The sequence below is a fragment of the Olea europaea genome, chromosome 3 (assembly GCF_002742605.1).
Source record: "Olea europaea var. sylvestris chromosome 3, O_europaea_v1, whole genome shotgun sequence".
NCBI lineage: Eukaryota > Viridiplantae > Streptophyta > Magnoliopsida > Lamiales > Oleaceae > Olea > Olea europaea.
In genome coordinates this window covers 22,286,708-22,299,615 of record NC_036239.1, presented here as the reverse complement: position 1 = coordinate 22,299,615, position 12,908 = coordinate 22,286,708, and positions in this window count along the sequence as shown.

Here is a 12,908-nt window from a genome sequence, read left to right as displayed (position 1 = left end):
TTCTTTACATGCAACAAATCTCAATTATTATTGTAAACAATAATATGTTATTACTCCTAAAGAGCACGACATTAAAAAAATTCATATTTTAGAAAAATATTAATGTATTGTTCTTGAAGAAGCAATAGTAAAATATAATGTGATCTTAAAATAGGACATTATAATTTTCATTAATATTCTAATGAGATATTACTTGCTCTCGAAAAGTATAAATACATATAATTCAACATAAATTTTATTTTACTCTTGAAGAGTAAATTATTGTATAATTTATTATAATAATAGTTGATTGCTCCTGAAGATTTTGAATTATAATTTTCAATATAGCAGAAGATTATTGACATATTGCTTTTGAATGAGCAATAATAATAAAAAAATAATGTACTTTCAAAGCAGCATATGTTTTGAACAATGTAGAATTTTGAATTCGTGTTTATTCTTGAAGAAAAATATATAACTAATGTCGTGCGAACATTGATCAGTTTGACTACTTGAATGATTTATAAATATAAAATGTTTAATCATATTCTTTGAGATTAAATAACTGAATTATATATTATATTAAATCACAATTTTAATTTGATTTTATTATTTGGTATGACCAGTTAGACCATTACTAGATCAATAATGATGTGAAATTAAAATTTTTTAATATATATTCGAAGAAGAACCAGGAGATATTTCAATCGAATGAATTCATATATATCATTTGTTATTTTTATCGACAATTAATTATTAAACATTACTAACTAAAATAGAGATTGAATTATCTATATTTTGAAAATTAATTAAAGTGATATATGGGGACCCGTCACCCACCACATTAATTATCTAAACGTTATTTGTATCTAATAGATTTGATACATATACTAGATGATTGTATGGTGTTCGCAACTTGAAGTTTGTAAAACTACTGCTCACATTTTAAATTATGAACATAATTTTCAAATTATATAATCAATACCGTGTCTTATTAGTGGGCATAAATCTCAAAATTTTAATAAATGTTAGTTGAGATGTCCATAAATGATTTAACATTATTGCTTGTTAAATGCCTTCAATAAAATTAATTAAGAACAAAATACTTCTCATTTTTGTTTAGGGAATTCTATTAAGTATTATACCAATATCATAGTTCCCCTCATTATAATTAACTTATGGTCAGAGCTCAATTTCTTCATTATATTATTTGATAGTGCAATTAATCTACCACATTACAACGGAACAAAAAGTAAAGAATGTTAATGATAAATGCATAGTTTGAACCCTCATCCTAGGGATGGCAATCGGGATCGCCAGCTCGGGCCGCCCGTGGCTCGGCTCGGAGCTCAATAGACCCGAGCCTAAGCTCGGGCCAAGCCCCATTTTGGGGACACGGGCTTTGCCCGAGCCGGCCCGTGAGCTCGCGAGCTTTTTAATAAAAATAAAAAATAAAAAAAATAAGGCAAAGATGCTGCCTTAATATAAGGCAGCAGCTTGCTGCCTTTTTAAAGGCAGCAAAACTGCTACCTTAAAGGAAAAAAAAAAAAGGCAGCAAGAAAAAAAAAAAGAAAAAAAAAAGAGAGAGAGAAAAAACGTGCCTACCCGACTCGGCCCGTAAAAAGCCCGAGCTGCCTATTTTTTTTGGCCGAGCAATCGAGCCTGCAAAAAAGCTCGGTATTTTTAACCGGACCGAGCCCGAGCCGAAATTTTAGGCTCGCGAACCGGCTCGGCCCGGCTCGTTTACATCCCTACCTCATCCCAAATTGGTGATATTTTATAACGCTGAAAAATTATGATTGTCAAATTGATTGGATATAATTCTTTTAGCATTTAGGAGGAGGAATTAAGAAGTTGAAAATAATATATAAATGCATCATCATCATCTAAATACTCCCTAAATATCATTTGGACCAGAAGTTCGAAAGAAAATTTATTTAGATGCATTTGCTAATCAAAGAGATCAACAATATCTCACACACCAATTTTTAATGCTCCAATATGAATTGATGTCCTAGGGGGCAATTTGTTAGCATTATATTTTATATATCTATGGCACACCTGAAGTGTGATGGTGTTCAATTTTAATAAAAAAATCTTCAAACGAGAATGGAACAATTAGCAAAAATGATCTCGTTAAGGAGGTATATATACTCTTGATGAGTATTTAGACATAATAAATTATAAAAAACTCTAAAGAGGTTCAGGTATTTGATATATTAAAAATTAGAAATCTAAATAAGTTATGTCACTATAGGAAAAAAATATACTCAAACAAGAAAAGAAAAAAAGTTATCGACAATATTTTTACACATGATGTACTGCATCATATTATGAATAGCGAGAAATCGTTATAAAAGATTTTCAATGATCAACATCAAGGGAAGTAGCTGTACTCTTTTTCTTTCACTTAGATTTTATCTCACTGGATTTTCCTAACAAGATTTTAATGAGGCGGCATTTATTTTTAATACTCCAAAATAATTGTACTCTTTTTCCTTCATTTTGATTTTTTTTCCATTGAATTTTTATCAAATAAGGTTTTAACGAGATAGATATTTTATAATGTCTCATTCAAGGGGGAGTGTTGTAAATGGTAAGTTTATCAGGATTTGTTAGTGAATAACACATTTACTCCTACAGCCCTAAAAATTATTACCATTGTATCCCTAATTTTAATCTATAAATATAGAGTTTTGGTTCTCAATAAAACACACAGAAGTCTATTGACTTCTCTCTTTTTTCTTTTCTTTTCGCAACAAGATGCATAATCTGAGTTCTATGAATACAAACACATGATATTGAGGGAAATTTGTTTTCTATAGTGCTAATGGTATTGGGAAATTGTTTAAGATAGAGATTTGTTTCAAAGAAGCACCTCAATCACGAATTTCTAATTAGCAAGCCAAACTTTTTAAAGTGATAAAGCTAAATACTTAGGCAGAACGTCGAAGCCTCACTCTTCAAGAATTACAGAGGCAAAAACTATTGTGGAAGCTGACCTTAGGCCATTAGTGTTCTTGGAGGATTCAAGCCTCAAGGCAGAAATGTGGATAGTTCAGTCAAGATACTATTTTTAACATTCAAACATGTTTGGCTAAGCTTAGAGCTTGTTCAGTGGTGATTATGAGAAATGATTTTTTGACTGTTCGAAAGAAAAGTGAGTCTCACCCGTGAGAGAAGAAATAAAAAATGACAAATTACTTAGGAAGTAACTGTCAAAAAAATGATATTTTGGGGTGAAAAATCGGAACCAAACATGCACTTAATAGAGAATGTTAATTTTTTCATTTTTAAGTAAAAAGAAGTTTCTTAGAGCATCTTTTGCTAAGTTTTAAAAAAAGTAAAAGTTAGACATGCTTGGATTTTAAGTAAAAAGAAGTTAAATTTTTTGAAAGTAACTCATGTCATTTCGCTTTATTAATTGATACTACGGTAAGAATTTCACATATCTGTGACGCATATTACTTTTTCACGGAGTCTATGTAGAACCCTAAATAATTTTAAACACCTTAGTGGCACTAAAACATGAATATTGGATGGCTAAATTATACTTCATATTTTTAGTCTTATTTGAGACCCATTTACGATATAGAAAAAATTCGATTTGGAAAATGATATCTAAAGAAAAGTTGTAGCTCTTTGAGTTAGATTTTCAACGCACTTTGAATTACCTCAATCGGATATCGGGAGAAGAAGTTATGATAGAAATGCTAAAAGCTGTACAGTATCAACCGAAGTACGCGGAATATGAAAAGTCAAATTCCTACAAGATTTTCTAGCACCTTCTTAAACCTATAACTCCCACATAATGGCACCCATATTAATGAGTATTAGGCCCTTCACTTGCCCTTAAGTTGTGAGATTTTCACCTATAAATAGGCCTCAATGCATACATATTTTTCACATCAAGACAAAAGCGTCTAAGCATAAAAGAGAGAATTTTCAAGTCTAAAAAAAAGAGAAAGGAGAGGGAGGAAAATTAGTTTTTACTAGAAGTTTTGGTGCTATCAAAAAGTGTTTTCCAAACATCAATTCTCAACGGAGTTTTTTTTTTTAAATATCAAAGGAGCGCATTTTTCAACGAGGTTCAAAACATCAATCAAGGTAGGTAGATGTGAAAAGTGTTAATTCGTGTTAAGTTATAAGTTTCTAGTAAATGAAGATTTATGTTAATGTTTGTATGTCTAATGGTACCTCCGGTACGGCATATACCTCCATGTCTAATGGTACCTCCGGGTACGGCATGTACTTCCGATCGAGGCGTCGTGTTAAATCATGACTCTACGTGTTTGGGATTCTACCGGAAATCATACTATGAAAAGGTTTCTAAAGTTACAGTTTTGAAATGTATAGCTTGATCACGAATGCACCTATGATATCTATTGAGTTTTTTAACTCACAGGTTTAACCTCTTCTCTACAGATTGATATGATTTTACCTTGGGCCTGGATGATGGAAAAGATGGAGAGTGGTGCAACGAGCCAATGGAAAACCCGGTGAACAAGTTATTTAAATTTATTTTTGTGAACGTTTTCAATATTATTTCTTTAAAGTATTTGAAAAACGCTGAACGCGAGAACAAATTGTGTTTTTTCAAATAAATTACGTTCTGTTATTTTTTTATTTAGTGTTTTATTTAAAATATTCGAAAGGTTGTTGTTAAAATTATCATTGTAAAAATTAAACTTCCGCTAAAACATATTCTCCTATGACTAAACCACCGGTTAGTTAAGTAAAGTAAATAGTGTTCCGGTCCACAAAAGGCCGGGGCGTTACAGTCTGCTTCCAGTGGCTACACGTGTTAATTCTGGTTGCTCAGGTCGTTGAACCTTATGCTACGTTAGAATGTATTCTATTACATGTGGGGCTACTGCAGCATTTTTGCCTATTCTCGCTTATTATAGTTCGCAGATCCTACACCTGCCGTTAACAAAAATTATGGTTTTGATAATAATATTACATCGGTTAATGATGCAATAAAATCAAATTCTTGAATGCATATACTAGTTTGTCAGACCATCTTCAACCCTACACCAAAATTTGCACCAAACTAGAAATCATCTCCAATCCATTACATGAAAAGTTGCACCAAATGAACAGCATTTAATCATTTTCTTCATTTCTTTTATTCTTAGCAATTTATATAGTTGAGAATTATTTATTTATTCGTTTAGTACCACATAAATTAATACATACATAAGTACATTTCGTTTACAAAATATTAAGTTATTTAACATATTTTAAAAGCATAGTACAATTAATAAAAGTATAGCGACTAAGAAAATATTAAATCATGTTATTGAAAACAACATAGTACATTTCGAATCTTGAAATTATGGTACGGCAAAGTCGACTAGTGTCATAATTTAATTATCGGAATTCACATATTAATCCCACTATTGTTCAATTATTGATTACACGATTAAAGTTTAATAATAATAACAACAACAGCAACAACAACAACAACAATAATAATAATAATAATTAACTACTTAATTACGAATCAAAATTTATATATAATGTAAAATGACAAAAATACCATCGATATTATTGGTCATATGTGGAAAAAAAAGAAGGCAAAATAGACTTTTATCACATTTGGTGCAAAATGGTGTAAGATTTGGTGTTGGGTTGGAGTAGTATATTTGGTGAAAATTTGTGATTTGGTGTTAAGGTTGGGGGTTAATAATTCAAATGGTCACTAAATTTTGCAAAAAGTTTTCATTGGATCACAGAATTTTAAAAGTCATCCAAATCATCATTGAACTTTGCAAATGGTTTACACAAGGTCACTGAACTTTACAAAAGGTTTCCACGGGACCCCATGAAAATATTTTGCAAAGTTCAGTGATGAATTTGGTGATTTTTAAAGTTCAGTGATCCCGTAAAACTTTTTGCAAAGTTCAGTGACCATTTAGGTTATTAACTCTAAGGTTGGAGATGCCCTCATGACCTGCACCAATGGATGCAACATCCATATCATGCCAAGGTTAATGCCACTAATCCCCATATCTCGTCAATTCATTTTCTTCATTTTTGAATATTTTGCGTTTGGAAGGTTAAATGTATGTTGCATGGTAAGGATTGGCTTCGCCAACAGGTTACTCAGAAGTTCTATAAGCAGTATGTTCATATTGGAGACATCATCAACGAGGCTCTTTTGGAGTACTAGGAAGAAGTTACTATGGTTTCTTTTTCGAGCTCGGCTGATGGCACTTATAAAATTGGAGCTACGAATATTGATGCTATGTGCCCCAATTATAGACACGAGTTTAGGTTATGCAGCTCAAAAGCTTGTGGCTACGAAATCACAAGACGAAGAGAGACTAGAGTTTGAGCCGAAAGTCGGAATATAGAGAACATGCGTATTTTTTCCTTCAAAACTGGAATTTCCACTGCATTGGGTGTTCATTCGGGTATCTAAACATGGACATTGCATAACCAGTTTTGGGAATTAGCAGAGTTTGAGGTACAAGATTTTGTTCAATTATTTGTCGCAATTCCTAAAAGATTCAATTTGTTTCTTAGTATTAGAACAAAGGATAAAATTACTTTGTCACGATAATTTGACAGAAAGCTTGACATAATTATATGTAACAGTAGATGATTGGATGAACAAGTTCACTGCGTTCTAAATTATCCAATGATAAAATGTTATGAGACATTATGCCCCTGTTTGGTTATCATTCCTTTTTATTAAAATAAAAAATATGATCGTTATCCATCACATCAGGTCACCAAATTTGAATTTCTATATCTTGTGTGGAGCCCATAACAACTATATTTTTCATTTTCATTCTTCCAAAAATGAGAAACAAACGATGGCTATGTCAACATTGATGCTAGTGTGATATGATTGTAGTACAAAAAAGTCAAGTAGATTATCAAAATAGTTTTTTTATTTTTTATTTTATTTATTTATTTTTTTTTTTTTTGGTGTGATTGATGATATTTAGTATCGATATTCAAATATTTCATAATATCATGATAATATTGAGTTTCTATAGGGCTTACAATAACAAGAAGTTAAGCCCGCTTCAATTTATTGTTGATCGCGTGAATTTTGTCTGTTAGCGTTAATTGTAGTTGCGGCAACAAACTTTGACCACAAATGCAAGTAATCCCTAAAATCAGGTTGAACCCCAACCTTAAGGGCCCCCACCGACCCTGCCCTGAGCCATCGTGGAGGAGGTAAATCGCAGGATGTGCCTCCCANGTTGTAAATGGTAAGTTTATCAGGATTTGTTAGTGAATAACACATTTACTCCTACAGCCCTAAAAATTATTACCATTGTATCCTAATTTTAATCTATAAATATAGAGTTTTGGTTCTTAATAAAACACACAGAAGTCTATTGACTTCTCTCTTTTTTCTTTTCTTTTCGCAACAAGATGCATAATCTGAGTTCTATGAATACAAACACATGATATTGAGGGAAATTTGTTTTCTATAGTGCTAATGGTATTGGGAAATTGTTTAAGATAGAGATTTGTTTCAAAGAAGCACCTCAATCACGAATTTCTAATTAGCAAGCCAAACTTTTTAAAGTGATAAAGCTAAATACTTAGGCAGAACGTCGAAGCCTCACTCTTCAAGAATTACAGAGGCAAAAACTATTGTGGAAGCTGACCTTAGGCCATTAGTGTTCTTGGAGGATTCAAGCCTCAAGGCAGAAATGTGGATAGTTCAGTCAAGATACTATTTTTAACATTCAAACATGTTTGGCTAAGCTTAGAGCTTGTTCAGTGGTGATTATGAGAAATGATTTTTTGACTGTTCGAAAGAAAAGTGAGTCTCACCCGTGAGAGAAGAAATAAAAAATGACAAATTACTTAGGAAGTAACTGTCAAAAAAATGATATTTTGGGGTGAAAAATCGGAACCAAACATGCACTTAATAGAGAATGTTAATTTTTTCATTTTTAAGTAAAAAGAAGTTTCTTAGAGCATCTTTTGCTAAGTTTTAAAAAAAGTAAAAGTTAGACATGCTTGGATTTTAAGTAAAAAGAAGTTAAATTTTTTGAAAGTAACTCATGTCATTTCGCTTTATTAATTGATACTACGGTAAGAATTTCACATATCTGTGACGCATATTACTTTTTCACGGAGTCTATGTAGAACCCTAAATAATTTTAAACACCTTAGTGGCACTAAAACATGAATATTGGATGGCTAAATTATACTTCATATTTTTAGTCTTATTTGAGACCCATTTACGATATAGAAAAAATTCGATTTGGAAAATGATATCTAAAGAAAAGTTGTAGCTCTTTGAGTTAGATTTTCAACGCACTTTGAATTACCTCAATCGGATATCGGGAGAAGAAGTTATGATAGAAATGCTAAAAGCTGTACAGTATCAACCGAAGTACGCGGAATATGAAAAGTCAAATTCCTACAAGATTTTCTAGCACCTTCTTAAACCTATAACTCTCACATAAATGGCACCCATATTAATGAGTATTAGGCCCTTCACTTGCCCTTAAGTTGTGAGATTTTCACCTATAAATAGGCCTCAATGCATACATATTTTTCACATCAAGACAAAAGCGTCTAAGCATAAAAGAGAGAATTTTCAAGTCTAAAAAAAAGAGAAAGGAGAGGGAGGAAAATTAGTTTTTACTAGAAGTTTTGGTGCTATCAAGAAGTGTTTTCCAAACATCAATTCTCAACGGAGTTTTTTTTTAAATATCAAAGGAGCGCATTTTTCAACGAGGTTCAAAACATCAATCAAGGTAGGTAGATGTGAAAAGTGTTAATTCGTGTTAAGTTATAAGTTTCTAGTAAATGAAGATTTATGTTAATGTTTGTATGTCTAATGGTACCTCCGGTACGGCATATACCTCCATGTCTAATGGTACCTCCGGGTACGGCATGTACTTCTGATCGAGGAGTCGTGTTAAATCATGACTCTACGTGTTTGGGATTCTACCGGAAATCATACTATGAAAAGGTTTCTAAAGTTACAGTTTTGAAATGTATAGCTTGATCACGAATGCACCTATGATATCTATTGAGTTTTTTAACTCACAGGTTTAACCTCTTCTCTACAGATTGATATGATTTTACCTTGGGCCTGGATGATGGAAAAGATGGAGAGTGGTGCAACGAGCCAATGGAAAACCCGGTGAACAAGTTATTTAAATTTATTTTTGTGAACGTTTTCAATATTATTTCTTTAAAGTATTTGAAAAACGCTGAACGCGAGAACAAATTGTGTTTTTTCAAATAAATTACGTTCTTTTATTTTTTTATTCAGTGTTTTATTTAAAATATTCGAAAGGTTGTTGTTAAAATTATCATTGTAAAAATTAAACTTCCGCTAAAACATATTCTCCTATGACTAAACCACCGGTTAGTTAAGTAAAGTAAGTAGTGTTCCAGTCCACAAAAGGCCGGGGCGTTACAGTCTGCTTCCAGTGGCTACACGTGTTAATTCTGGTTGCTCAGGTCGTTGAACCTTATGCTACGTTAGAATGTATTCTATTACATGTGGGGCTACTGCAGCATTTTTGCCTATACTCGCTTATTATAGTTCGCAGATCCTACAACTGCCGTTAACAAAAATTATGGTTTTGATAATAATATTACATCGGTTAATGATGCAATAAAATCAAATTCTTGAATGCATATACTAGTTTGTCAGACCATCTTCAACCCTACACCAAAATTTGCACCAAACTAGAAATCATCTCCAATCCATTACATGAAAAGTTGCACCAAATGAACAGCATTTAATCATTTTCTTCATTTCTTTTATTCTTAGCAATTTATATAGTTGAGAATTATTTATTTATTCGTTTAGTACCACATAAATTAATACATACATAAGTACATTTCGTTTACAAAATATTAAGTTATTTAACATATTTTAAAAGCATAGTACAATTAATAAAAGTATAGCGACTAAGAAAATATTAAATCATGTTATTGAAAACAACATAGTACATTTCGAATCTTGAAATTATGGTACGGCAAAGTCGACTAGTGTCATAATTTAATTATCGGAATTCACATATTAATCCCACTATTGTTCAATTATTGATTACACGATTAAAGTTTAATAATAATAATAATAACAACAACAGCAACAACAACAACAATAATAATAATAATTAACTACTTAATTACGAATCAAAATTTATATATAATGTAAAATGACAAAAATACCATCGATATTATTGGTCATATGTGGAAAAAAAAGAAGGCAAAATAGACTTTTATCACATTTGGTGCAAAATGGTGTAAGATTTGGTGTTGGGTTGGAGTAGTATATTTGGTGAAAATTTGTGATTTGGTGTTAAGGTTGGGGGTTAATAATTCAAATGGTCACTAAATTTTGCAAAAAGTTTTTATTGGATCACAGAATTTTAAAAGTCATCCAAATCATCATTGAACTTTGCAAATGGTTTACACAAGGTCACTGAACTTTACAAAAGGTTTCCACGGGACCCCATGAAAATATTTTGCAAAGTTCAGTGATGGATTTGGTGATTTTTAAAGTTCAGTGATCCCGTAAAACTTTTTGCAAAGTTCAGTGACCATTTAGGTTATTAACTCTAAGGTTGGAGATGCCCTCATGACCTGCTCCAATGGATGCAACATCCATATCATGCAAAGGTTAATGCCACTAATCCCCATATCTCGTCAATTCATTTTCTTCATTTTTGAATATTTTGCGTTTGGAAGGTTAAATGTATGTTGCATGGTAAGGATTGGCTTCGCCAATAGGTTACTCAGAAGTTCTATAAGCAGTATGTTCATATTGGAGACATCATCAACGAGGCTCTTTTGGAGTACTAGGAAGAAGTTACTATGGTTTCTTTTTCGAGCTCGGCCGATGGCACTTATAAAATTGGAGCTACGAATATTGATGCTATGTGCCCCAATTATAGACACGAGTTTAGGTTATGCAGCTCAAAAGCTTGTGGCTACGAAATCACAAGACGAAGAGAGACTAGAGTTTGAGCCGAAAGTCGGAATATAGAGAACATGCGTATTTTTTCCTTCAAAACTGGAATTTCCACTGCATTGGGTGTTCATTCGGGTATCTAAACATGGACATTGCATAACCAGTTTTGGGAATTAGCAGAGTTTGAGGTACAAGATTTTGTTCAATTATTTGTCGCAATTCCTAAAAGATTCAATTTGTTTCTTAGTATTAGAACAAAGGATAAAATTACTTTGTCACGATAATTTGACAGAAAGCTTGACATAATTATATGTAACAGTAGATGATTGGATGAACAAGTTCACTGCGTTCTAAATTATCCAATGATAAAATGTTATGAGACATTATGCCCCTGTTTGGTTATCATTCCTTTTTATTAAAATAAAAAATATGATCGTTATCCATCACATCGGGTCACCAAATTTGAATTTCTATATCTTGTGTGGGGCCCATAACAACTATATTTTTCATTTTCATTCTTCCAAAAATGAGAAACAAACGATGGCTATGTCAACATTGATGCTAGTGTGATATGATTGTAGTACAAAAAAGTCAAGTAGATTATCAAAATAGTTTTTTTATTTTTTATTTTATTTATTTATTTTTTTTTTTTTTGGTGTGATTGATGATATTTAGTATCGATATTCAAATATTTCATAATATCATGATAATATTGAGTTTCTATAGGGCTTACAATAACAAGAAGTTAAGCCCGCTTCAATTTATTGTTGATCGCGTGAATTTTGTCTGTTAGCGTTAATTGTACTTGCGGCAACAAACTTTGACCACAAATGCAAGTAATCCCTAAAATCGGGTTGAACCCCAACCTTAAGGGCCCCCACCGACCCTGCCCTGAGCCATCGTGGAGGAGGTAAATCGCAGGATGTGCCTCCCAGGAGCCAGGGTGGAGAGCATATGGATAGGCCAAGGCTGTTAACCCATATGGTAACTCCCGCTTGCAACAAAGTCAATTCCACCTTGCGGGGAATCGAACTCTGCACACTGCCGCGCTGAGCCCTATCCGCCCTCCCCTTTGCCACTGGGAGATATGCCCTGGGGGCGCAAGTAATCCCTAAAATCTGTTCTATTCAAGGTTGAGAATTTGTAATATGGGTTAATAATCTAAATGGTCACTGAACTTTGCAAAAAAAAATTCAGCGGGTCACTAAACTTTAAAAATCACACAAATCATAAATGAACTTTGCAAAAACTTTTTCGAGATGACTTGAGTGATTTTTAAAATTCAGTAATCCGATGAAAACTTTTGTAAAGTTCAATGACCATTTGAGTTATTAACTCTCTATAATATTCTCGTGCAGCCAATGTGTCATTATCGCCCCCATCCCAAGAGAATTCACAAGGAGAAAATCGTACGTTATATTGATACATTTTGATCAGGTTAGTTGAAATTCAAGAACGTTCGATCAATTATACGAGCTCTAGTCATCTCGTACTTGGTTGAGTAGTATTTGTTTGCCGTATTTGGCAGTTCTTAACAACAATTTAAAGATTCCTTGATTGGAAATATTTTTACCATCTTTGGTGTCATGAAGAATATATTTGGAATTGTTGATTGAATGGCTTAGTATCCTTTCTTTGTCTATTAAAAGGTCTTTTATGGCACTACTGAATGAGTCACTCGCACCAAGAAATTGACTTTGTGTTGAGCTTATTATGAAATACAGAGCACCATTTGGTGGAGTAATCATGTGGTGTTTGAAAATCGATCCACGTAAATTCTCGTAATACCTCAGCCTTTCTTTTGCATCTTAATATTCGTCAGCTTCGTCTTCTTCCTTTTCTTTTTCTTGTTATAATAATATTTGACTCCAGTTTTTCAGAAGAGAATTCCATTGCGAATTGTTAACTAGATAGCGTTGAGGAAAAAAAAAATTAAAAGAAAATCAGATACTTTGAATTTTCACGCCCTTTACAAGCGTGTAGAAGTCTCCATCCCCCATTTACATTTTGGACT